At 46.6% G+C, this 23707-nt stretch overlaps 1 pseudogene across 1 annotated transcript in view; it reads right to left on the bottom strand.

The window, feature by feature from the left end:
• Positions 1 to 2634: 2634 nt before the first annotated feature.
• Positions 2635 to 23707, bottom strand: part of LOC147737534 (uncharacterized) — a 37275-nt pseudogene continuing 16202 nt past the window's right edge. Inside the window, exon 3 of the transcript XR_015299293.1 lies at positions 2635 to 6830. The product of XR_015299293.1 is annotated as an uncharacterized LOC147737534 (transcript). The remainder of the gene's footprint in view (positions 6831 to 23707) is intronic.

Below are 23707 nucleotides of genomic sequence, written 5' to 3' on the forward strand. Positions count from 1 at the left end.
CGTGGAGACAGGTTTTCTTGGGCCTGCAGTGCCGGAATATAGCTTCCCTTCCTTATTTTTGGAACCGAGATTTTCGGAGTCGAAGCTTTCGGGTCCGGTACGGTTCCTGGCTTCGGCACCGATGTGTCTTTTGGTTCGGGTGCCGAAGGGTGTTTGGGCACCGAAGGGCGTTTTGGCTACCGTGTCAAAGAGTCCCTCGGTGTCGAAGGATGTTTCGGTGCCAATGGAGGAGGTGGAATTGATGTGGTTTTTTCGGCGCCGAGGCACCGGAAGGCGTAGTCTTTTTCCTTGGAGCCATGCCCGAAGGCAGGGCGTCGGAGGGTACATTTCGGTCTCGACTGGGCCCCATGGGCGGAGTGCTCACCGTTGCCTTTTGTTTGGGTAGTGTCTGTTGTGCAGGGGCAGAGGTACTCACAGGTTATCGAGATGGAATCGAATCGTCCGAGTCCTCTGCTCCCGATATGATCTGAAGATCAGGCGAGTCTTCCTCGGCGGCGAGTGGAGCCTCGTACTCAGAGATATCTTCGAGTGGGTTCTCGTCCTCGGAGACGTCTTCTTCGCCGATCTCCTCCTTAAAGATGGCCTCGGGTGCTGGCGCTGACCTCCTCATCTCGTGTCGACGGGCCCTCTGATCCCGAATGGTCTTCTTCGATCGTAAGGAGGCACAGGCTGTGCAGGTCGACTCGTCGTGTTCTGGCGAGAGACAGAGGTTGCAAACCTCGTGATGGTCACTATGAGGGAATTTTGCTCGACATACCGGGCATCTTTTGAATGGAGTGCTGTCCATGAGGCGTAGGCCGTATGGCGCCGATAGGCCCAACGGCCCGCGTCGACGCACCGGGATGTAGCTGGTGATGTCGAAAAGTCTACTCGATGTCAAAAAAGTTGAACTAAAGTTTTACGCTTCGAAAATGCAGAAAAAGTGTTTTCTAGCCGGAGCGGAAAACTTTCATCCGAACCCAGTGGTGGAAAAAAACAATCTGAGGATGGAGTCGATGACCATGCGCAGTATTGTCCAAGGGAGGAGCCACCTATCTCGTGACTACAAAGACTTCTTCCAAGAAGACAACAACCTGCAATCATCTGAGCCTAACACCAGGTGGTGATCTATTGCTAAGTGTACAATCTGCAGCTCATATGCCTCGAACACAATGTTTACTACGGAACAGACACAATGCATTACTTTACAACGTGGTCTTTACAACAACCATTTTGTTACCAGGCTTGCAACACCAGGGAATGTGTTAGATTTTAAATCTAATGCCTTCCCTGCTATTGGGCAAACTGGAGTACGAATAGTAATAATACTATTCCTAAGTCCAGCGTGCCCCCTAGAGCAATGACTTGTGTTTTAATGAAACACAAGGCTAAAACGCGGTCGTTGTAACAACCACGTTGTAAAGTACTGCTTTGTAAAGGCACGCATTGTAACGTGCTATATTCGTGTCCCACTCTACTGTCAGTGGAGAGAGCTGTATACCACTCTACTCTCTGCGGAGAGAGCTGTGTACCACTCTGCTGTCAACGGACAGAGCTGTGTCCCACTCTGCTCTCTGCGGATAGAGTTCTGTCCATTCGCCTCTGTGAAAAGTCCCTTTTACTGCAGCATATTGCATAATTATATGTTATTGCGTTCCTTCCATATTCTGTATGTTTTGCGTGTTAATCATCACACCCTAATACACAGGTTGTTGTCAGTGCTTAATTTGAGTCAGTGGTTACAGGTAAGGCACATCACACTAATTTTTGTTGGAACTAAACTTGTTTTCCTCATTATAGTCTGCTCCACATCAAAACAGGTGAAAGACACACAGGAGATAGAAAGAAAAAAAAAGAAGTGAAAAACCCAGGAAATATGAGGTAGAAAGCAGAAACCTGCTAGAGTAGGATAAAGAGGCAAAGAGTGTCTGGTGGTGAATTAAAGAGGCATCCGGTGGAATCAAGACTACACTGCATTGGTATTCAGCGCCCGATACTCAGTAGTGTGGGCTGCACCCCTTTTACAAAGTAAGCACTGGTTCTTATTAACGAAAGCCAGGTGATTATCAAGCCTGCTTCTTATATAACCATGCCCTCTTTTTTCTCTCCGCTTTCCATTCCACCTTCTCCCACAGCGCTCCTCCTCGTTTCTCTCCCTTGCTACTTCCTCCTTGTGTCGTGTCTCTTTTTTTTCATTTTCTTTAATATTTCCTGCACCTCGCTCTCCTTCTTTCTCTCATTTCAGTTTATAAATTACTCAAATTCACTATTGCTTTATCAGCAGGGCACAAGTCGGGGGTCGACACAGTTTGATGACGGTCCCTCCACTATTATCTACAAAAGGGACTCAGTTCCACCTAGCTCCTTAGCCTGCGACTGGGATTTGTTTCTTTGTGCCTCAGCACTGCAGACACAGGCCTCGGAGTGTTTGTAACTATCCGTCCCACTAGAAGCGTCCCCTTTATTTATTTGTGTGAGTGGCGCAAGAGAGGGACAGAAACTTGACAAAATTAACCCTTCTATTGCTGTAAATGTGAAACACTTTGGGGCTTAGGGGCCAAATAAAGAATAATGTCAGGAAACAAACGAAAATTAAAAGCAAATTTTATTTATCTGCTGAAAACTGTTCAAAAATGTAATTTCCAAGTTCCCCATATCTGTTTAAAAATATTTACACTTTGAGTCATTTCTGAGTTTAGTTACAAACTGATAGTGGGGAAAAAACATGATGTATAAAAACTGAATCCAAAAACCTCTTCTTACATTATTTTATGTTTATTGTTTTTAAAACAGGCCATCGACCTTTCATGTGAAAATTATTATAAGGGCCTGACATCACTTCTTGTGACGTCACTACATGTGACGTCCTTGTGATTTGCATATGATAATGGGCTCCTTTAGTATTTTCCTTACTTGTGCCCTGTTATTGGCATGACATGGGCCTGTAAATAAATATATAAATTCACAGGTGTTCAGCCCATTTCGCTGGTGATGTCATACATTGACATGTATTCGGCTGCTTCTTCTATTTTTAGGTGAATATAGATCACCTGCCGTTCCCCCTCCTTCCATTTCTCTTTCTTTTTCTCCCCCTTTCTTTGTCTCTCTCGCTTACTTTATCTCTCCTCTTCTCTATCTCCCAAACACTCCTGTTAGCTTTAGCTTCATGAACCTCACTGCCACTTCTGGCATTCATACGACAAATCCTTCAGAACATTTGAGAACAAGGGACAATCAGTGTGGAAGACGAGTTGCTGAGAGTGCAACGAATTGTCCTGGTACATATATGTTTTTGATGTGGGATTTCACTATTTCAACACATTCTTAAACCAGTGTCTGCTGCTTACAGTTGCTCAATTATGGTAAAAAGTAGAGTTTAGCAAGTCACAAAATGAATAGGGAGAGCCAAGTCGGGGAGGAGCCACGGGTCACACTTAGTTATAAGGCTCAAGCTGATCCATCAACCGATAACAGTGTGTAAAAGATTCAGCAAATGTTACTTAAAAACAAGGTATATTTTTGAATTTATAAAGTTTTATATGCTCTTTTATATCTAAAAATAGGTTATTTCTTGAACACCTGTGTTTCGCTTTAGTTCATTACATACACTGCAGTGGCATTTGTTAACAGTAATACATACATTTTACCAATGAAACTTCCATCTCCAGATCCCTGACATGTCCACTCTGGGTGGGTTGGGTTTATAGGTTTTATTACTAATCCCACAAGTTAGCTGAAATTACCATTGTTAGTCCCAGTATTGTTAAGTGTTGCTTTTTACAGGAAGTGTGATCAGGTGCGATTTAATTTTTTTCTTTGTATCTCTTCTTCACCAAATAAAAATCAAGAATGTTTCTTTTCTTTTAATCCACATTGTGCTCGCCTCCAACTGCGTATCCTGGTGCATCATGTTGCTTTGCTTTGTGTACGCAAGTGAGCAATCTCTGGAAACAAACACTTTTCTAACTTTGAAAATACTGTTATCTGTTTTTCTTCTTTACTGCTAGTCGGGTCTTCTATCAAAAGTCCTTCACACTTTCAGCGCCCTTCTATGTTTTCTCCCTGTGTTCGCTGATGACTTTGTAGCTCTGATAATCAATTAAAGCTCTTCCCACATTCATTGTACTTGAATGGTTTTTCTCCTGTGTGAGTTCGCTGATGATACCTTAATGCTGAAGAGAAGCGAAAACTACTGTCGCATTCACTACAATAATAGGGTTTTTTCCCCCGTGTGTGCTCGCTGATGACTCTGAAGTTGTAATAACCAACTAAAGCACTTTGCACATTCACTGCACTTGAATGGTTTTTCTCCTGTGTGAGTTCGCTGATGGCACCCTAATGCTGAAGAGCTGCGAAAACTACTGTCACATTCGCTGCAATGATAAATACTGTGTCTGTTTGCTGATGACATTGTAGGTCTGATAACTGTCTAAAGCTCTTCACACATTCACTGCACTTGAATGGTTTTTCCCCCGTGTGTGCTCGCTGATCACTTTGTAGGCTTGATAAATGACTAAAGCACTTTGCACATTCAGTGCACTTGAATTTGATTTTCCCCTGTGTGTGTTTGATTATGTGTTTGAAGTTGTGATAACTGACTAAAGCACTTTGCACATTCACTGCACTTGAATGGTGTTTCCCCTGTGTGTATTCTCTGATGTGTTTGGAGGTTTGATAAGCGACTAAAGCACTTTGCACATTCACTGCACTTGAATGGTGTTTCCCCTGTGTGTATTCGCTGATGTGTTCGGAGGTTTGATAAGCGACTAAAGCTCTTTGCACATTCACTGCACTTGAATGCCTTTTCCCATGTGTGTCTTCGCTGGTGTCTTTGAAGGCTTGATAACAGACTAAAGCTCTTCACACATTCATTGCAATGGTATGGCTTTTCCCCTGTGTGTGTTCACAGATGTCTTTGTAGGTCTGATAATCGACTAAAGCTCTTCCCACATTCATTGCACTTGAATGGTTTTTCTCCTGTGTGAGTTTGCTGATGATTCCTTAATGCTGAAGAGTCACGAAAACTGCTGTCACATTCACTACAATGATAGGGTTTTTCCCCCGTGTGTGTTCGCTGATGAATTTGTAGGGATGATAATTGACTAAAGCTCTTCACACATTCACTGCATTTAAATGGCTTTTCCCCCGTGTGTGTTCGCTGATGGCTTTGAAGCACTGATGATCGACTAAAGCTCTTTAAACATTCACTGCATTTAAATGGCTTTTCCCCCGTGTGTGTTCGCTGATGGCTTTGAAGCAATGATAATTGACTAAAGCTCTTTACACATTCACTGCACTTGAATGGCTTTTCCCCTGTGTGTGTTCGGTGATGTCTTTGTAGGTCTGATAATCGACTAAACCTCTTCCCACATTCATTGCACTTGAATCGTTTTTCTCCTGTGTGAGTTTGCTGATGATTCCTTAATGCTGAAGAGTCACGAAAACTACTGTCACATTCACTACAATGATAGGGTTTGTCCCCGGTGTGTGTTCGCTGATGAATTTGTAGGGATGATAATTGACTATAGCTCTTCACACATTCACTGCATTTAAATGGCTTTTCCCCCGTGTGTGTTCGCTGATGTCTTCGAAGGTTTGATAACTCACTAAAGCACTTTGCACATTCAGTGCACTTGAATGGTTTTTCCCCCGTGTATGTTCGCTGATGGCTTTGAAGCACTGATAATCGACTAAAGCTCTTTAAACATTCACTGCATTTAAATGGCTTTTCCCCTGTGTGTGTTCGTTGATGTCTTCGTAGGCTTGATAACTGACTAAAGCTCTTCACACATTCACTGCACTTGAATGGCTTTTCCCCTGTGTGTGTTCGCTGGTGTCTTTGTAGTTCTGATAAGTTACTAAAGTACTTTGCACATTCAGTGCACTTGAATGGTTTTTCCCCCATGTGTGTTCACAGATGACTTTGAAGCACTGATAATTGCCTAAAGCTCTTTACACATTCACTGCACTTGAAAGGTTTTTGTCCTGTGTTCGTGTGCTGATGAAGCTTGAGTATTGATGACAAACTAAAGCTCTTGCTGCATGTGTATGAGTCTTCTTTCTTGGTTAGTGTTTGTGGGTCGGGTATATATTTGTCTATATCCCTTGACTGTATTTCCTGATGGGCCAATATGGCTGATAAAGCACTTGTGTTTTTCTCACACACTTTATATGTGTGTGGTATTTTACACATTTGATTTCTGTTTTAACAATGAAATGCAATAGCCACCAAACATTTGCCGCACTCCTAATACGTAGAAGGTGTCTTTGTAGGTAATTGTGCCTTTAGATTGGATTATGGCTATGCACGCTTGCGGGTAAAGATGTATCTTCCTTTTGGCCAGTGCAAATTGCGATAGTCTGTTGTATTGTAGATACAAGAACTCCTCTTTCCTTTACCCGTCAATTGTCTGGCTCCGCTCTGTTGTGCTTTTCTCTGAATGTTGTGAGTTACCCAGAAAGAGCTTACAATTCACCTAGAGTACTAAATGATGGCTTGTCATTATATTAGAAAACAGAGCTCTGCAGTAATCACATCATACTGATCCCACGATCAAAGCTGGTGTTGGACTCTTGTTTATACAGGAGGTTGTTGGTTATTGTTGTTGCCTTAATTTTGTAGTGGTCATTTCTTCGTCTCGTGGCATGGAGGTGCACAGCTCAGCCTCTTACAATCACTGAACTGCCCTTGATGTTTCATCCGGGATCTGTCTGTTTGTGTGCAGGTTCCTCTGTCGCTGACTGCACTGATGTTTTGCTGAATACTGTAGCTCATTATTTCTGCTATTATTGAAGACTTACAACATTAGCTTCATTATAGATGGTCATTTCATACATTCAAGGATGGTTTTCTGTTGGGTGTAAAGATATTTAAAATTACTACCATCCAATGAGAGTGGAAGAAAAGAATAAGTGACACGTACTGCACAGAAGTGTAAATAAATCTACCATTATCATTCCATGTACCATTGTCCTACTGATGATGTTTCCACATGGATGTTTTGCCGTCTATCAAAGCAGCTTCTTTGTTGAAAATCTTACTCAACAGTTTGTTTTCCATCATACCTACTTACCTATTTACTGTTTCTGACCGTACAATATCTCTGGCAGACATGTTGTGCTGTCTGTTGCTACATAAATAGGAAGTAGATTCAAACTGCAGGAAGAGTGCAGTGTTCCTTGCAGTCAGAGGCCAGGCACGAGGACAATCTGGCGCAAACAATGCAATAGCACGAGGAGAATCTGATGCAAACAAAGCAATAACACAGGTCATGCACTAGAAGGATTTTATGCAAACAATGCAATGCAACAATTCAATACAATGGAGAAAGGAGTATGCCTAATGGCTAGCGCGGTCGACCTCAAATCTTTGGAACCAGGTTCGCGTCTCGGCAAGAATGCGCAACATCCTGTGATTCTGGGCAAATCACTTAATCTCCCCGTGCCTAACATAAATTAATGTGTCCTCATGTAATGCAACTGGTGCTCGTGTAAAGCGCTCTGATACCCGATACCTTCGGGTCAAGTTTGCACTATATAAAACTCTGCTAAAAAAAAAAAGCAATAACATAGGCCAGGGACTTGGAGAATCTGACGCAAACAATTCAATAAAAATGGGTCAAGCACTAGAATAAACTGATGCAAACAATGCAATAACACACGCCAGGCACTAGGAGAATCTTATGCAAACAATGCAATAACACAGGCCAGGCACTAAGGAATCTGATGTAAACAATTCTATGACACAGCAGGCACTAGGAGAATATGATGACAACAATGCATGAACATAGGCAAGGCATTAGGAGAATCTGATGCAAACAATGCAAGAACACAGGCCAGGCACTAGGAGAATCTTATGCAAACAACGCAATAACATAGGCCAGGCACTAGGATTGATGTAAACAATGCAATAACACGGACCAGGCACTAGAAGAATCTGATGCAAAAAATGCAATAACACAGGCCAGGTACTAGGAAAATCTTATGCAAACAATGCAATAACACAGGCCAGGCACTAGGGTTGAATCAAACAATGCAATAACACAGGCCAGGTACTAGGAGAATCTTATGCAAACAATGCAATAACACAGGCCAGGCACTAGTGCTGATGCAAACAATGCAATAACACGGGCCAGGCACTAGGAAAACGTAATGCAAACAATGCAATAACACAGGCCAGGCACTAGGAAAACGTGACGCAAACAATGCAATAACACAGGCCATGCACTAGAATAGTCTGATGAAACAATGCAACAACACAGGCCAGGTGCTAGGATTGATGCAGACAATGCAATAACACAGGCAAGGCACTAGGAGAATCTGATTCACACAATGCAATACCACAGGCCAGGCACTAGGGTTGATGCAAACAATGCAATAACACAGGCCAGGCACTAGGGTTGGTGGAAACAATTCAATAACACAGGCCAGGCACTAGGGTTGATGCAAATAATACAATAACACAGGCCAGGCTCGTGGAGAATCTGATGCAAACAATGCAATAACACAGGCCAAGCACTAGGATTGATGCAAACAATGCAATAACAAAGGCCAGGCACTAGGGTTGAAGCAAACAATGCAATAACACAGGCCAGGTACTAGGAGAATCTTATGCAAACAATGCAATAACACAGGCCAGGCACTAGTGCTGATGCAAACAATGCAATAACACGGGCCAGGCACTAGGAAAACGTAACGCAAACAATGCAATAACACAGGCCAGGCACTAGGAAAACGTGACGCAAACAATGCAATAACACAGGCCATGCACTAGAATAGTCTGATGAAACAATGCAACAACACAGGCCAGGCACTAGGATTGAGGCAAACAATGCAATAACACAGGTAAGGCACTAGGACAATCTGATGCAGACAATGCAATAACACAGGCAAGGCACTAGGAGAATCTGATTCACACAATGCAATAACACAGGCCAGGCACTAGGGTTGATGCAAACAATGCAATAACACAGGCCAGGCACTAGGGTTGGTGGAAACAATTCAATAACACAGGCCAGGCACTAGGGTTGATGCAAACAATGCAATAACACAGGCCAGGCTCGTGGAGAATCTGATGCAAACAATGCAATAACACAGTCCAAGCACTAGGATTGATGCAAACAATGCAATAACACAGGCCAGGCACGTGGAGAATCTGATACAAACAATGCAATAACACAGGCCAGGCACGTGGAGAATCTAATGCAAGCAATGCAATAACACAGGCCAGGCACCAATAGGATTACACCCAGTGGAGTTACTAACAGAAAGTGTTCAGGTTCCACCCGCAAGAAAACTTCTATTCTGTCTGTAAGTTCTCTTGAGAGATGAGCATGTAATAGCTGGCGGGATCCAGGGTACTGTGTGGACAAGAGGGAGGGAGGGCAAAGACTAGTTTCATATGGACTGAAGCCTGGGCAAAATGAGCAATATTTTAGGGAAGTATTACCATATAGTAAATCATGCAGAGTCTGTTTTTTTTTGGCCCATGTATGGGATATTACGTACCAAGTGGTGTCAGAGAGATTATAATCTTCCCTATAAGTGGCATCTGCTTTACAAAGAATTTCAATACAAGGAGTGACTCTAAAAAGCAGCGGCGGGAGATGCAGTGAGAGGAGAGAATGCACATTGCCACTAACGTTATGGAACAGCACAGAACTTTAGAGACTACATAGATACAAGGGAGACACCTGAAATGGGCTCTGCACCTCACATGAATCCAGAACACGAAAGCGCCTTTACACAGAGACCAAACATCGTTGGTGGGTCCAAGGGGAGAAGGAGGGGCTCAGAACACAAACATAGAAGGAAGAGCTAGTAGGTGTTCAGGGACATGTTACTGGAAACTGACTACTCTAGTCAGCAGTTTCATGGACTGGTTGTGGGGACGGTAGTCCCCTACAACAAGCAGCTTTTGCTCCACAGCTAGAAGAAAGGACTCAACCTTTTTACTATTCATTGAATCTTTATTTCGACATTTTTTCAGTCATAAAAGATTACAGTAAAAACAGTGTACATGAGCAAAAAACATAAAATTATCATTTCATAAAAGCAGATTATCAAGCGAATTATGCAATCACTATGTAGATTCAACCCTGGGTACCGCTCTGATGAGGGAACATCTTATGGACCACATTGCTAAAAGGAACTTTGAGAGTGCAAACACTATATGAGGTGATGTGTCAGTCTTAAACACTCTCATTGCAACAGAGCATTTATCAAATCCCATATTCTTACATAGGGGTACCAGCCAATGCTTTCTGGCCTTTCTGTAAGCGGGGCAGAAGAAGAGCATGTGCAGTTCATCCTCCTTGGTCGTGCCGCATCCAGGACAGGATTTGCTCGTGGAAGTCGACCACTAGCCTACAAATTCTAGTAGACTGTACAGGGGTTTTTAGGAAAATTCAGATACTGCGGGCGCACTGCCTCAGTTAATACGTTACAGTGTGTAGTGTAAACTGTCAATGGGTAGTGCGTGAAGAGCAGGCGGAAAACACCCTTAACCGTCTAAAAAAGTCTACGACTTTACAACAATTACACAGCTGTGCTCTCGCAACTACAGATAGGTATCACAAAAATTAGTACAATGACCAATGTAAAACAATGAACAGAAGCAGATTCTTGAGTGTTTCTCTTGTCACAGCAAGATGACGGTTTATTATGTCCAGACTTGAAGAACAATCATAGTAAGCCGACACGTGTTTCGTCGTGTACAGATGAGTCAACACGACTCTTCAGGGCTTAGACTCAACTCCAAACATTAGGGTTGAGAATGGTCTGGAACTTGTAGTGGCTTTCTATGTCGGTAAGTCAGAGAGAGACACTGAGTATTAATGTTTAAATTTGCTAGTGAGTAGTAGATAGTATATCCAGTTGGGTCACGAGCACGTGATAACTTTCGCTGCTGTATTCCACCCTGTTGGGTGGATCAAGTCTTCAAGGTTTGGCGATATAGTGAAAGGAAAAGCGAAGAATGCAACGGCCATTAGGCTGCAATGAATTAGACCACGTTGCTCTAAATCACATTATGGGTCACATTGACACGAGATAGGAAGCAAGACGGGAGTACAAATGTATCTCGATACGGGTGTCCTTACCACTGTGTATTATGGTTCACATCTGCTAGTGTGTAGGCAAAGTATATCCAGTTAGGTCACGGGCATGCGATAACTTTCGCTGCTGTATACCACCCTATTAGGTGGATCAAGTCTTCAAGGTTTAGCGCTCAATACGGGTTTGTATCAAGTAGTAACCGGGAGGGGATCCATCAGATTCGATGCTTCAGAAAACGGGTGCGTCTTCTGACTAGCGGTGTGCTGAAGTACCATAATACACAGTGGTAAGGACACCCGTATCGACCCATAATGTGATTTAGAGCAACGTGGTCTAATTCATTGCAGCCTAATGGCCGGAGAGGGAGCGGGAAGAGGCCCCAGCTGCGGCAGGTGACGAGCCGCTGAGCAAGCTGGTCCTCGCAGTTCCCGGGTCGGATTAAGTGGCAGCAAGCTAAATCCAAGCCCCAATTCGGCAGCAGTCCCCCTTCTCCGTTGAAGTCCGTGAAATCCCAGGTAGGTTACAAGAACTGAAATTGCCCAAAGTCTCCGCTTGCGAGCGGCACCCTTCTTTCATGAAAATATTGGTAGGAAGGCGCTTATAAATATGCTCAATACATCTAGCAAATGATGTAAAAAAAACCTTTGCAAAACCCTTAACGAGGTGGGCAATTCACTGTTGGCGATGAGCGTTTATTTTTTAAGCCCAGCTGCTGTGTTTGCATGAAGGAGATAGAATATGTTACTTACCAGTATGCATCTGTTCTTGGCATGTAGGGGTGCTGACATTCATATCTGTGCATAGATTGCCGACTAGTGTCGGGTCCGGATGATTGCACATTGTTGCCGTGGAAGAGTCTTCGAAGTATCACGAGATAGGTGGCTCCTCCCTTGGACTACAGTGCGCATGGGCATCCTCTCTACCCCAGATTGTTTTTCGCCATTGTGGGAGAGATGGAGTATAGTACAGTAAGAGATGTCCATGCAAAGAGTGAATGCTACAGCTGCGACAGGCACCGGGGAGGCGGGTGGGCGATATGAATGTCAGCAGCCCTACATGCCAAGAACAGATGCATACTGGTAAGTAGCATAGTCCGTTCGAGGCATGTGGGCTGCTGAATTCATATCTGTGCATAGAATGTATAGCAGTATCTCCCCTAGCGGTGGCTAACTGTGTCAGCTACAGCAGTCTGGAAAAGAGTTTTGAGAACAGCCTGTCCTACAGCAGCTTGCTGTTTGGAATGTACATCTATACAATAGTGTTTGGTAAATGTATGTATGGTTGACCATGTGGCTGTTCTACAGATTTTGTGTAAAGGAATGTTACCCAGGAAAGCCATGGATGCCCCTAGTTTGCGTGTAGAATGTGCCCTAGGGGGAACTGTTAATGTGCGTTTTACTTGTAAATAACATATCTGAATGCACTTAACGATCCATCTGGCTATACCGGATTTTGAAATAGGATTACCCTTGTGTTGCGGTGAGAAAGCAACAAACAACTGTTTTGTTTTTCAAAATGCCTTAGTTCTATCTATATAGTATAGCAGAGCTCTCTTGACGACATCTTGAATAGTTAGGGCTTGCAGCTCGCTAACTCTTTTAAGTGAAGTAATGGCAATAAGGAAAGCCACCTTCCAAATAAGAAACTGTATTTCGCATGAGTGTAGTGGCTCAAAAGGTGGTCCCATAAGTCTGGTTAAAACGATGTTTAGATTCCAGACTGGTGAAGGTGGGTGCGTTGTAGGAATTACTCCTTTAAGTCCTTCCATAAATGCTTTAATTGCTGGCACTCTAAACAGTGAAAGGTGTTGCCTGTTTTTGAAATAAGCTCCTAGCGCCGCTAAGTGTATCCTGATGGATAAGTATGCTAAATTGCAGCGTTGTAGGTGCAAGAGATAGCAAATGATGTTTTGTGTAGAAGCATCTAATGGGTTTATGTCATTGTTTCTGCAGTAAATGACGAAGCGTTTCCATTTTGCTGCATAACATGCCCCTGTATTGGGTTTTCTTGCCTCTTTGATGATATTCATACAGTCAGGAGGAGGCAAGTTTAGGTATCCAAACTCTAGGATTTCAGGAGCCAGATCGCCAGGTTCATCTGTTGTGGATCTGACTGTTGGATTTCTCCACGGCTCTGAGTTAGAAGACTGGGTGTGAGTCTTAGTCTTTGATGAGGCACCACTGACAGTTCTAGAAACGTTGTGTACCATGGTTGCCTCGCCCATGTGGGAGCAACTAGAATTAGCGTCAGCGAATGTTGCCGCATTTTGCGTGCCACTAGCGGTATTAGTGGAGCTGGGGGAAAAGCGTACGCAAATCTGCCTGACCAGTTCATCCATATCGCATTGCCCTGCGACTGCGGATGTGGGAACCTGGTGGCAAAGAACTGGCATTTTGCGTTTTCGCTTGTGGCAAATAGATCTATCTCCGGGTGTCCCCACTTCTGGAAGAATGGTTGGAGCACATTGGGGTGAATCTCCCATTCGTGCATCTGTTGACTGTGCCTGCTGAGCAGGTCGATATTTGATTGTCTTTGCCTGGGAGGTGTTCCGCCATGAGGAACATGTAACATGTTCCTTTGAATGGCCCATTTCCACACACTTTGAGCGAGATGCAATAGCTGTGGGGAATGTGTTCCTCCCTGTTTCTGAATGTAATACATCGCTGTCATGTTGTCCGTCCGGATCAACACAGTCTTGTTGCATAAGTGTTTTTTGAAGGCTTTTAGTGCTAGAAAGACCGCCATCAGCTCTAGTAGATTGATGTGCATCTTCTTTTGTTGTATTGTCCATAGACCCTGTACTGTGTAATGCAGGACATGGGCTCCCCATCCTAGCAGGGATGCGTCCGCCGTCATTACGATTTGTGGGATAGGCTCCTGGAACAGTCGTCCTTTGCAAAGGTTTTGCGGATTCCACCAATGCAGAGAGCTCTATGCCCGACTGGTCACCAACACTAGGTCTTTTAATTGTCCCTGAGACTGGTTCCACTGCCGTGCTAGGCACTCCTGTAGCGGACTCATGTGTAGTCTGGCATGAGGGACTATGAATATGCATGAGGCTATCATGCCTATTAGTTGCATAAACACTCGAGCTGGCAATGAGTGTTGTGGTTTGAACCTTTGGATTAATGTTTGCATTCTGTTGATCTGTGCTGCATTTGGGTATGCCTTTGCTGCTAGTGTATCTCTTGTTGCTCCCAGGCACTGTTGGACGTGGGAGGGTTGTAGGTGTGACTTTGGGTAGTTTCGCGAGAAGCCTAGACTGTGCAGGAGATGAATGGTCTTTGACATGTGGCTGGCACATTGCTGGGCCGATGGCGCGTGTATTAGCCAATCGTCCAGCTATGGGTACACATGAATGTGTTGTCTCCTGAGATGCGCCGACACTGTTGCTAGGCACTCCTGTAGCGGACGCATGTGTAGTCTGGCATGAGGGACTATGAATATGCATGAGGTCATCATGCCTATTAGTTGCATAAACACTCGAGCTGGCAATGAGTGTTGTGGTTTGAACCTTTGGATTAACATTTGCATTCCGTTGATCTGTGCTGCATTTGGGTATGCCTTTGCTGCTAGTGTATCTATTGTTGCTCCCAGGTACTGTTGGACGTGGGAGGGTTGTAGGTGTGACTTTGGGTAGTTTTGCGAGAAGCCTAGACTGTGCAGGAGATGAATGGTCTTTGACATGTGGCTGGCACATTGCTGGGCCGATGGCGCGTGTATTAGCCAATCGTATTTTCTATGGGTACACATGAATGTGTTGTCTCCTGAGATGCGCCGACACTGTTGCTAGGCACTCTTGTAGCGGACGCATGTGTAGTCTGGCATGAGGGACTATGAATATGCATGAGGTCATCATGCCTATTAGTTGCATAAACACTTGAGCTGGCAACGAGTGTTGTGGTTTGAACCTTTGGATTAATGTTTGCATTCTGTTGATCCGTGCTGTGTTTGGATATGCCTTTGCTGCTAGTGTATCTATTGTAGCTCCCAGGTAGTGTTGTACATTGGAGGGTTGTAGGTGTGACTTTGGGTAGTTCAACGAGAAACCTAGACTGTGCAGGAGATGAATGGTCCTTGACATGTGGGTGGCACTTTGCTGGGCCGATAGCGCCTGTATTAGCCAATCGTCCAGATATGGGTACACATGAATGTGTTGTCTCCTGAGATGTGCCGCCACTGTTGCTAGGCATTTGGTGAACACCCGTAAAGCTGTTGTTACTCCGAATGGTAGGACTTTGAACTGGTAGTGCTGTCCTTGAATAGTAAACCTCAGATACTTTCTGTGAGCAGGGTGTATTGGTATATGAAAGTATGCGTCTTTGAGGTCTAGAGTTGCTAGGAGGTCTCCCTGGCGCAGCAGTGGTAAGACTTGTTGCAGAGTGAGCATGTGAAAATGCTCTGATAAAATGTACAGGTTAAGGGGCCTGAGGTCCAATATTGGTCTGAGAGTGCTGTCCTTTTTTGGAATGAGGAAGTATAGTGAGTATACTCCTGTTCCTTGATGTTCGAGTGGGACTGGTTCTATGGCCCCCTTGTGCAGCATACTGATGACCTCTTGCTGCGTTAATGTTATATGTTCCTTTGACATTGGACGGTGTACGGTTGGTATGTTGGGTGGTGTTGAGGTGAGTTCTAGGCAATAGCCATGTTGGATAATTTCCTGACCCACTTGTCTGTAGTGCTGTTTAACCAGACTGGCAGGAACTGTTGTAGTCTTCCCCCGATCAGTGGTATATGGTCTGGGGGTAGTGCCAAGAAGTCACTGTTTGGTGTTAGTGGAGGATCTATTGGCATTGCCTCCAAGACCTCTGCCCTTGTTATTATTTACTCTGTATCCACCCCTGTTTGTATTTTTATTGTATGTGGATTGCGTATTAGTTTTGTATGTGGAGGATTGCTGCAATGTGTTACCTCGCGCTCCTCCTCTATAGTTGGAGCGACAAAAGGAGCCTCTGTGTTGTTGGGACTGATGAGCTCCCATGGACTTTGCCGTTTCAGCGTCCTTTTTCATTTTGTTCAGAATTGTGTCAACTGCTGGACCAAACAAAAAATCTGGATTTATAGGCTGGTTAAGAATTGTGGCCTGTACTTCACTCTTAAATCCAGATATGCGAAGCCATGCGTGCCACCTAAGCAGTACGCTTGTGTTGATAGATCTGGCAGCTGTATCTGCCGCGTCTAGAGCCCACTTAATGGAGGCATTGGTGATGAGCTTTCCCTCCTGTATAAGTTCACCCGCCTGCTCTTTGAAAGGCTCAGGTAAGTGTTGGAGAAGTGCTTCTAAACTGTCGTAGTGTGCCCTGTCATATCTGGCCAGCAAGGCCTGAGTATTGGCTATTCTCCATGAGTTTGCTGAGCTGCCACTCTCTTGCCTGATGCTTCTAAAATCTTAGACTCCTTGTCAGGAGGAGGAGCCTCTCCAGTAGTTTGTGAATTAGCACGCTTTCGTGCGTTGGAGACCACCAATCAGTCTAAGGGCAGTTGTCCCCTGATGTAAGTAGGGTCTACTGGTGCAGCCCTATACTTCTTCTCTATTCTAGGGTTGATGACACGTGCCCTAGCAGTGTCTTTAAATATGCCATTTGCGTGCTTTTGGACGCCCTTTAACATGGGGAGTGTTTTTACACTTCTTTCTGATGTTGCCAGCGTATCAAATAGAAAATCTTCTTCTATAGCATCTGAATGCATGTCTACATTATGGTAGAGTGCTGCTCTATCTATTAAAGAGTTAAAAGCCACTGTGTCTTCTGTGGGTGATGGCTTAGCTGGGTATACAGTTGGGTCTGTAATGGGTAGAGTCCCCTCAGTGGATGCCCCCCCACCAATTACTGTGAATTGGGGTCTACATATAGGTTATGTGGATATCCAAAACCCACATCTGCGTCCTGATCTTCATCTGGGTTGTAGTCAGAGCGTGCAGGTGAGTATGGTGCATATGGAGTAGTAGGCATAGCTGGAGAGATAGGTTGGAAAAGAATAGGAGAGGTTGCACAGTCTCTCTTCTTTTTGAGTGGAATTCTAGAAAAGTCTTCAGCAGGCACTGGTCTTTTCTTTTTTGTATAAACAGTCACTTTCCCAGTATATGGGTCAATATATAGCTTGGACTAATCTTCTGTGGAGGGGTCTGGATGGATGATCTCCTCTTCTACAGCCTTGCGCCGTAGTTTTAGGTTTGACCTTTTTCGGTTCGATGCCTTTAATCGGTTCGACCGCTTTTGGTGCCTGGATCGGTTTTTGAGGCTTTCCGACAGGTTTTGTCGGTCCGACGTCTTTTACAGGTTGCGCCACTTTTTTCGGACCGATCGGTTTTGTCGGTTCGGCAACTTTTTTCGGCTGTAGAGGTGTCCTCGGAGCCTGCGGCTTTGGCTCGATGCCCTTCTTTGGATCGATGGGCTTTGGCTCGACCGCTTTCGGTTGGTCTACCTTAGGTTTCGCTTTCGGTTCGACGACCGCCTTGGGCGTAGCCCTTTTGCCTTCGTCGACAGCCTTTTTTACTTTTTTGGCACTCGAACTCGATTTGGTCGATTCGACGGCCTTTGGCTTTGAAGGTTTATATGGAACGGTGCCTTCGGCTCGGCGCCCTTTGGGTTTATCGCCTTTGGTTCGACGACGTTCGGTCCGAAGACAGTTGTGTCGATGAGTTTCGGTTTCGATTGAACCGGCCTTGGATTACGTGTCTCAGAAGGCTCTTTTTGTATGTTCTTAGCCGGGCGGTATGGCGGGGCTATAGAAGGAATATGCTACTTACCAGTATGCATCTGTTCTTGGCATGTAGGGCTGCTGACATTCATATCTGTGCATAGATCGCCGCCTAGTGTTGGGTCCGGATGATTGCACATTGTCCTGGAAGAGTCTTCGAAGTATCACAAGATAGGTGGCTCCTCTCTCGGACTACAGTGCGCATGGGCATCATCTCCATACTCAGATTGTTTTTCGCCATTGTGGCAGAGATGGAGTATAGTACAGAAAGAGATGTCCATGCAAAGAGTGAATGCTACAGCTGCGACAGGCACTGGGGAGGCGGGTGGGCGATATGAATGTCAGCAGCCCTACATGCCAAGAACAGATGCATACTGGTAAGTAGCATATTCCGTTCGAGGCATGTGGGCTTCTGAATTCATATCTGTGCATAGAATGTATAGCAGTATCTCCCCTAGCGGTGGCTACCTGTGTCAGCTGCAGCAGTCTGGAAAAGAGTTTTGAGAACAGCCTGTCCTACAGCAGCTTGCTGTTTGGAATGTACATCTACACAGTAGTGTTTTGTAAATGTATGTGTGGTTGACCATGTGGCTGCTCTACAAATTTCGTCTAAAGGAATATTTCCAAGGAAAGCCATGGATGCCCCTAGCTTGCGTGTGGAATGCGCCCTAGGGGAAACTGTTAAGGTGCGTTTGGCTTTTAAATAACATATTTGAATGCACTTAACGATCCATCTGGCTATACCTGATTTTGAAATAGGATTACCCTTGTGTTGTGGTGAGAAGGCAACAAACAACTGTTTTGTCTTTCGAAATGCCTTAGTTCTGTCTATATAGTATAGCAGAGCTCTCTTGACGACATCTAGCGTATGCAAGGCCCTTTCAGCTACTGTTTGTGGGTTTTGAAAGAACACTGGCAGTTCTATGGTTTGAATTATATGGAGATGGGATACCACCTTTGGCATGAACTTAGGGTTTGTTCTGAGAACTACTCTATTTGCATGTACTTGAATGAATGGCTCTTGAATAGTTAGGGCTTGCAGCTCGCTAACTCTTCGAAGTGAAGTAATGGCAATAAGGAAAGCCACCTTCCAAGTAAGAAATTGTAATTCGCATGAGTGTAGTGGTTCAAAAGGTGGTCCCATAAGTCTTGTTAAAACGATGTTTAGATTCCAGACTGGTGTAGGTGGGTGCGTTGTAGGAATTACTCCTTTAAGTCCTTCCATAAACGCTTTAATTGCTGGCACCCTAAATAGTGAAAGGTGTTGCCTGTTTTGCAGATATGCTGCTAACGCAGCTAAATGTACCCTGATGGATGAGTAGGCTAAATTGCAACGTTGTAGGTGCAAGAGATAGCAAATGATGTCTTGAGTAGAAGCATCAAGTGGGTTTATATCGTTGTTACTACAGTAAATGACGAAACGTTTCCACTTAGCTGCATAACATGCTCTGGTAGTGGGTTTTCTTGACTCATTGATAATATTCATGCAGTCTGGGGGCAAGTTTAGGTATCTAAACTCTAGGATTTCAGGAGCCAGATCGCCAGGTTCAGCTGTTGAGGGTTGGGTGTTGGATTTCTCCATGGCTCTGAGTTAGAAGATTGGGTGTGAGTCGCAGTCTTTGATGAGGTACCACCGACAGTTCTAGGAACGTTGTGTACCATGGTTGCCTCGCCCATGTGGGAGCAACTAGGATCAGCGTCAGCGAATGTTGGCGCATTTTGCGTGCCACTAGCGGTATTAATGGAGCTGGGGGAAAAGCGTACGCAAATTTGCCTGACCAGTTCATCCATACCGCATTGCCCTGCGACTGCGGATGTGGAAACCTGGCGGCAAAGTACTGGCATTTTGCGTTTTCGCTTGTTATATTATGTTATGTTAGGTGGTGTTTTATATAGCGCTCACCTACTCCAGGGAGTGTCCCGGCGCTTCTGACCTAAGCCAAACACAGACAGGCATAAAAGAGAGGGGGCAGGCACAACTGAACAAACAACGAGGATTTCAACTCCTTCATGAAGGTCAACAAGTTTGTGCATCTGCTGGCTGTGCCTGCTGAGCAGGTCGGCTACTTGATTGTCCTTGCCGGGGAGGTGCTCTGCCATGAGAAACATGTTCCTCTGAGTACCCCATTTCCACATTGTTTGAGCTAGGTGCGACAGCTGTGATGAGTTTGTTCCTCCCTGTTTTTTAATGTAATACATAGCTGTCATGTTGTCCGTCCGGATCAAAACAGCTTTGTTGAGGGGCGTGGCTAGCAGCATGGCCGGGTGAGTCGCACACTGCGCCAGCTCCGGCTAGCCGACTTCACTGACAACATTCACCGGCTTTTAAATTACCACATATTGGGCTAAATACCTAGCGGAGCACGGCGGCTACCTCCGCCCTCAATCCTGTGCAGCGGGGACGCTGAAATCACCTCAAGACAGCACCCTGATCCGGAGCCGAAGCCGATTCCAAGATGGCGGCGGCCGCGTCGGATTGCCAATGGATCCAGGGCTCTGGCCTGGGCGCCGCCTGAGGGCTGTGGAGGTGCGGTCCGGTGGCGCTGAACCTCCTTGGGGCCTGAAGCTGCCCCAGAGCTATCCTTTACCTCATCGGGACCTGCCCGGACTTTGCCGCAGCGAGGAGCCTGAGTGGTGAGTCGCCCGCTTGCCCCTCCCCCCCGAGCGGTGCTGAGGCCTGGGGAGAGGGGTGCCCCAGACGGTAGCGGGGGGACCCATTGCGACCCGCACCAGTGCAGTCGCGGCTGCCCCGGCGGCGTGAAGAGCCGCTCCGCTCTCCAGACACACGGAGCCGCGGCGCGTCCCTGAACAGAGGAGGCTGACCCTGCTGTGGCCCTGAGATTGGTGAGAGACAGCAGGTTTGGAGGCGAGCGGAGAGGGGGTCCTGTTCTGTGGCTGCACGTCCTGTTCCCTCTGCCCAGGGCCCATAATCTCCAGAGGGCAGGTCCAGGCAAGGTGAGGGCTTGGGAGCGGGCGTGTACTGCTGCTGCATAGTTGAGGACGACGTGCCTCTGGGATGAGAGATAACCCACCAGACCCGACCTAGCCTGTCTCCCCGGCTCCACCGCTACCCCGGCTCACCGCGCACAGACACCAATAACTGCGGATTGATGCCCCCGTCCACCGGGTCCCCTCTCCTTGCGACTGTTGGCGCTCCTCCCCGGGTGCCCTGCTGGGCCCCCACTCTGCAACCCCGGTGGAGAGAAGAAGTGGCCTGTGGACGCATACTTGCTCCTTGGACTCTACCCTCCCCCTCCCGCGACAGAGGAGTCAATCCGCCATGGGGAAGAAGGAGGCGGTCGCGAAGGCGCAGAAGCAAGGCCTCATAGACAAATTCGCAGTGGCTCCTTCAAATGGTGGCAGAGACGCGACGGGATCGAACTCGGACACTGCTCTTCTAATGAATACTATCCAGGCCTCCAGAGCAGATATCCAGGCATCCAGAGCAGCCCTAGAGGTGAAGATCGGAGAGGTGGGGGTGGAGGTTAACCTACTGCGGCAGGACTTCCAAAACCTTACAGAGAGGGTCACCACGGCGGAGGCGCGGCTGGGGGAAGCAGAAGATGTCATACACGGCCTCCGGAAGGACGTTAAAGACTTACAGGCAGCCCACAAACAGCTCCTATGGAAGGTGGACGATGCGGAAAATAGGGCTAGGCGGAACAACCTCCGTTTTGTGGGTTTTAGAGAAGGAATTGAAGGCACTGATATGGCAGCGTTTCTGCGCACGTGGCTGCTGGGGACCCTGCCTCAGGCGCCCTTCTCTAATTGCTTCATCATTGAAAGGGCGCACAGGGCGCTCATGGCCAAGCCGCTGGCGGGGGGCGGCCCAGACCGATCATTGCGAGGTTCTTGAACTTTGCGGACAGAGACCTGATTCTTCGAGAAGCCAGGAAATTGGGAGAGATTCGATTTGAGAACTCACAAATAATGATTTTCCCCGATTACAGCCAGGAGGTCCAGAAAGCCCGACGCTCCTTTGACACTGTAAAGGCTAAACACAGAGAACTAAAGATACAATACATGCTCCTCCTCCCGGCGAAGTTACGGGTCATATATAAGGACAAAACTTACTTTTTCCTCCATCCGGATGATGCATGGCAGTGGTTGGAGGAGCTCCCGCCCCTCCGCAGGCGAGAGGGGAATGAGACAACCATGTCAAGGACAGACCCCGTGGTTGGGAACCTGTGGGAGCGAGTGCAGCCGCGGAGAAGACAAGGATCACAGGGAATTAGGAGGACGCAATCTACACTGTATCCGTCGCAGAATGGGCCCCCAAGGACGGAGAGAGACTCGGGCTCCCCCCGGCTCGATGGCCCATCAGGATCTAGGTTCAGCGCTCTGGCTGTAGAGGAGCATACAGCGATGGAGAGCGAAACGGGTGGTGACATGTCCAGGGCTGAGGAAGGAGAGGATCAGTCGCTTCACCCGCTAGTAATGGCAATCCAGGAACTCGAGAATGGGATGGCCACGGGTGGACCAGACCCGCCGGATGAGACTGTTCCCCGAGGCACTTGACTTGGCAGGAAGGTGGATGAACAAGATATCGGCTAGACTATATAGAAGCACGCATGTGACTCACATGCACCCCTATCTCTTGGGTTTAACACTGTTTTTCCTTTTTGATTGTTTCTTATTGTTATATCTTCTTCCTATAGGGAACTGATATCCAACGTTGTGAACTTTGGACTACCTGGTCGCTTTGACTATTGTATGATTAACGAGTTGGGGTAGATCTACAGGGGAGGGAGATAATTGGGAGGATGACAGACCTTTTCCTGCCAATACGGCCTATCGCACGGGGTGGTAGAAGATGGGCCTGTTTGGGGAGGAAGGTAGGGTGGGGGGAGAGAGGGAATGTTGGGGAATGTTTTTGCATCGAAGTAAACACGCAGAGGATGACACATGGGGGGAGGGGGAGGGCTTTGGGGGGAGGAAGGGAGGGGTTTTGCACCACAAAAAATGCATACACTAGTCAGGCAGACACATACACGGAGCGCCGCACTCCTCCGCAATCAGTCAGCAGGTTTCCGATATCACCTAGCACACTCTACCAGACGTCGGCTTGCAACCTGCGCCGACTCCCCCCGTGGGCTATTTGGGCCCTTAGTCACTCACCGCCAATATGATTGTGGAGAGCCCTGAAGGGGATACTGGACATAGTGGGGGCATTAAGGTGTTGACGTGGAATGTAAACGGCCTGGGTTGCAGGATCAAGAGAGGTCTAGTCAATAATTATGTCAAACGGTCAGGGGCAGATGTGGTATTCCTTCAAGAAACGCACCTGCTAGGCACTAAGTGCGCATTCCTGGCAAGGGGCCAGTATAAGGTTCTAGTACACGCAGGGTTTACAGCGGGTTCCAGGGGAGTGGCAATACTGATTAAAAAAAAACCCAATGAAAGTAGCACAGATCTGGAGTGACTGCCAGGGTACATATGTAGGAGTGCGAGGGACATGGGGCAGGAGAGAATACACTCTTATCTCGGCCTACGCTCCGCCTAAACTGCAGGCGGCAACTTTGCAGGGAGTGTCAGACATCATCCTCAACACCTCAGACACAACTCAAATCATTGGGGGAGATTTTAACGACGTAATGAATACGGCTACTGACAGGACGGGTGACCGAGACAGACCCCATATTACGACCCCGCTAGCCAAAGTTATAGCGGCACTGGGCCTACTAGATGTGTGGTGATGGCTAAACCCAGACACGCAGGCATACTCCTTCTTCTCGGGGGCGCACAAAGTCTACTCCCGCCTGGACTACATCTTTATGGCGAGACAAGCGCTGCAGGTAACAGACTCAGCAGAGTATTGTGCCCGAGGGATATCTGACCACTCACCCCTGGCGGTACAAATTGGTAGGCGAAAGAAGGAAGGCCCCGCAATTCTTAGACTCTCCGCTTGGGACTTGCAGGACCCGGACATTATAAAGGGGCTGAGAGCTGACGTGAAGGTATACCAAGCGGA

This window comes from Lissotriton vulgaris, chromosome 1_1 (genome assembly GCF_964263255.1).
Source record: "Lissotriton vulgaris chromosome 1_1, aLisVul1.2, whole genome shotgun sequence".
Taxonomy (NCBI): domain Eukaryota; kingdom Metazoa; phylum Chordata; class Amphibia; order Caudata; family Salamandridae; genus Lissotriton; species Lissotriton vulgaris.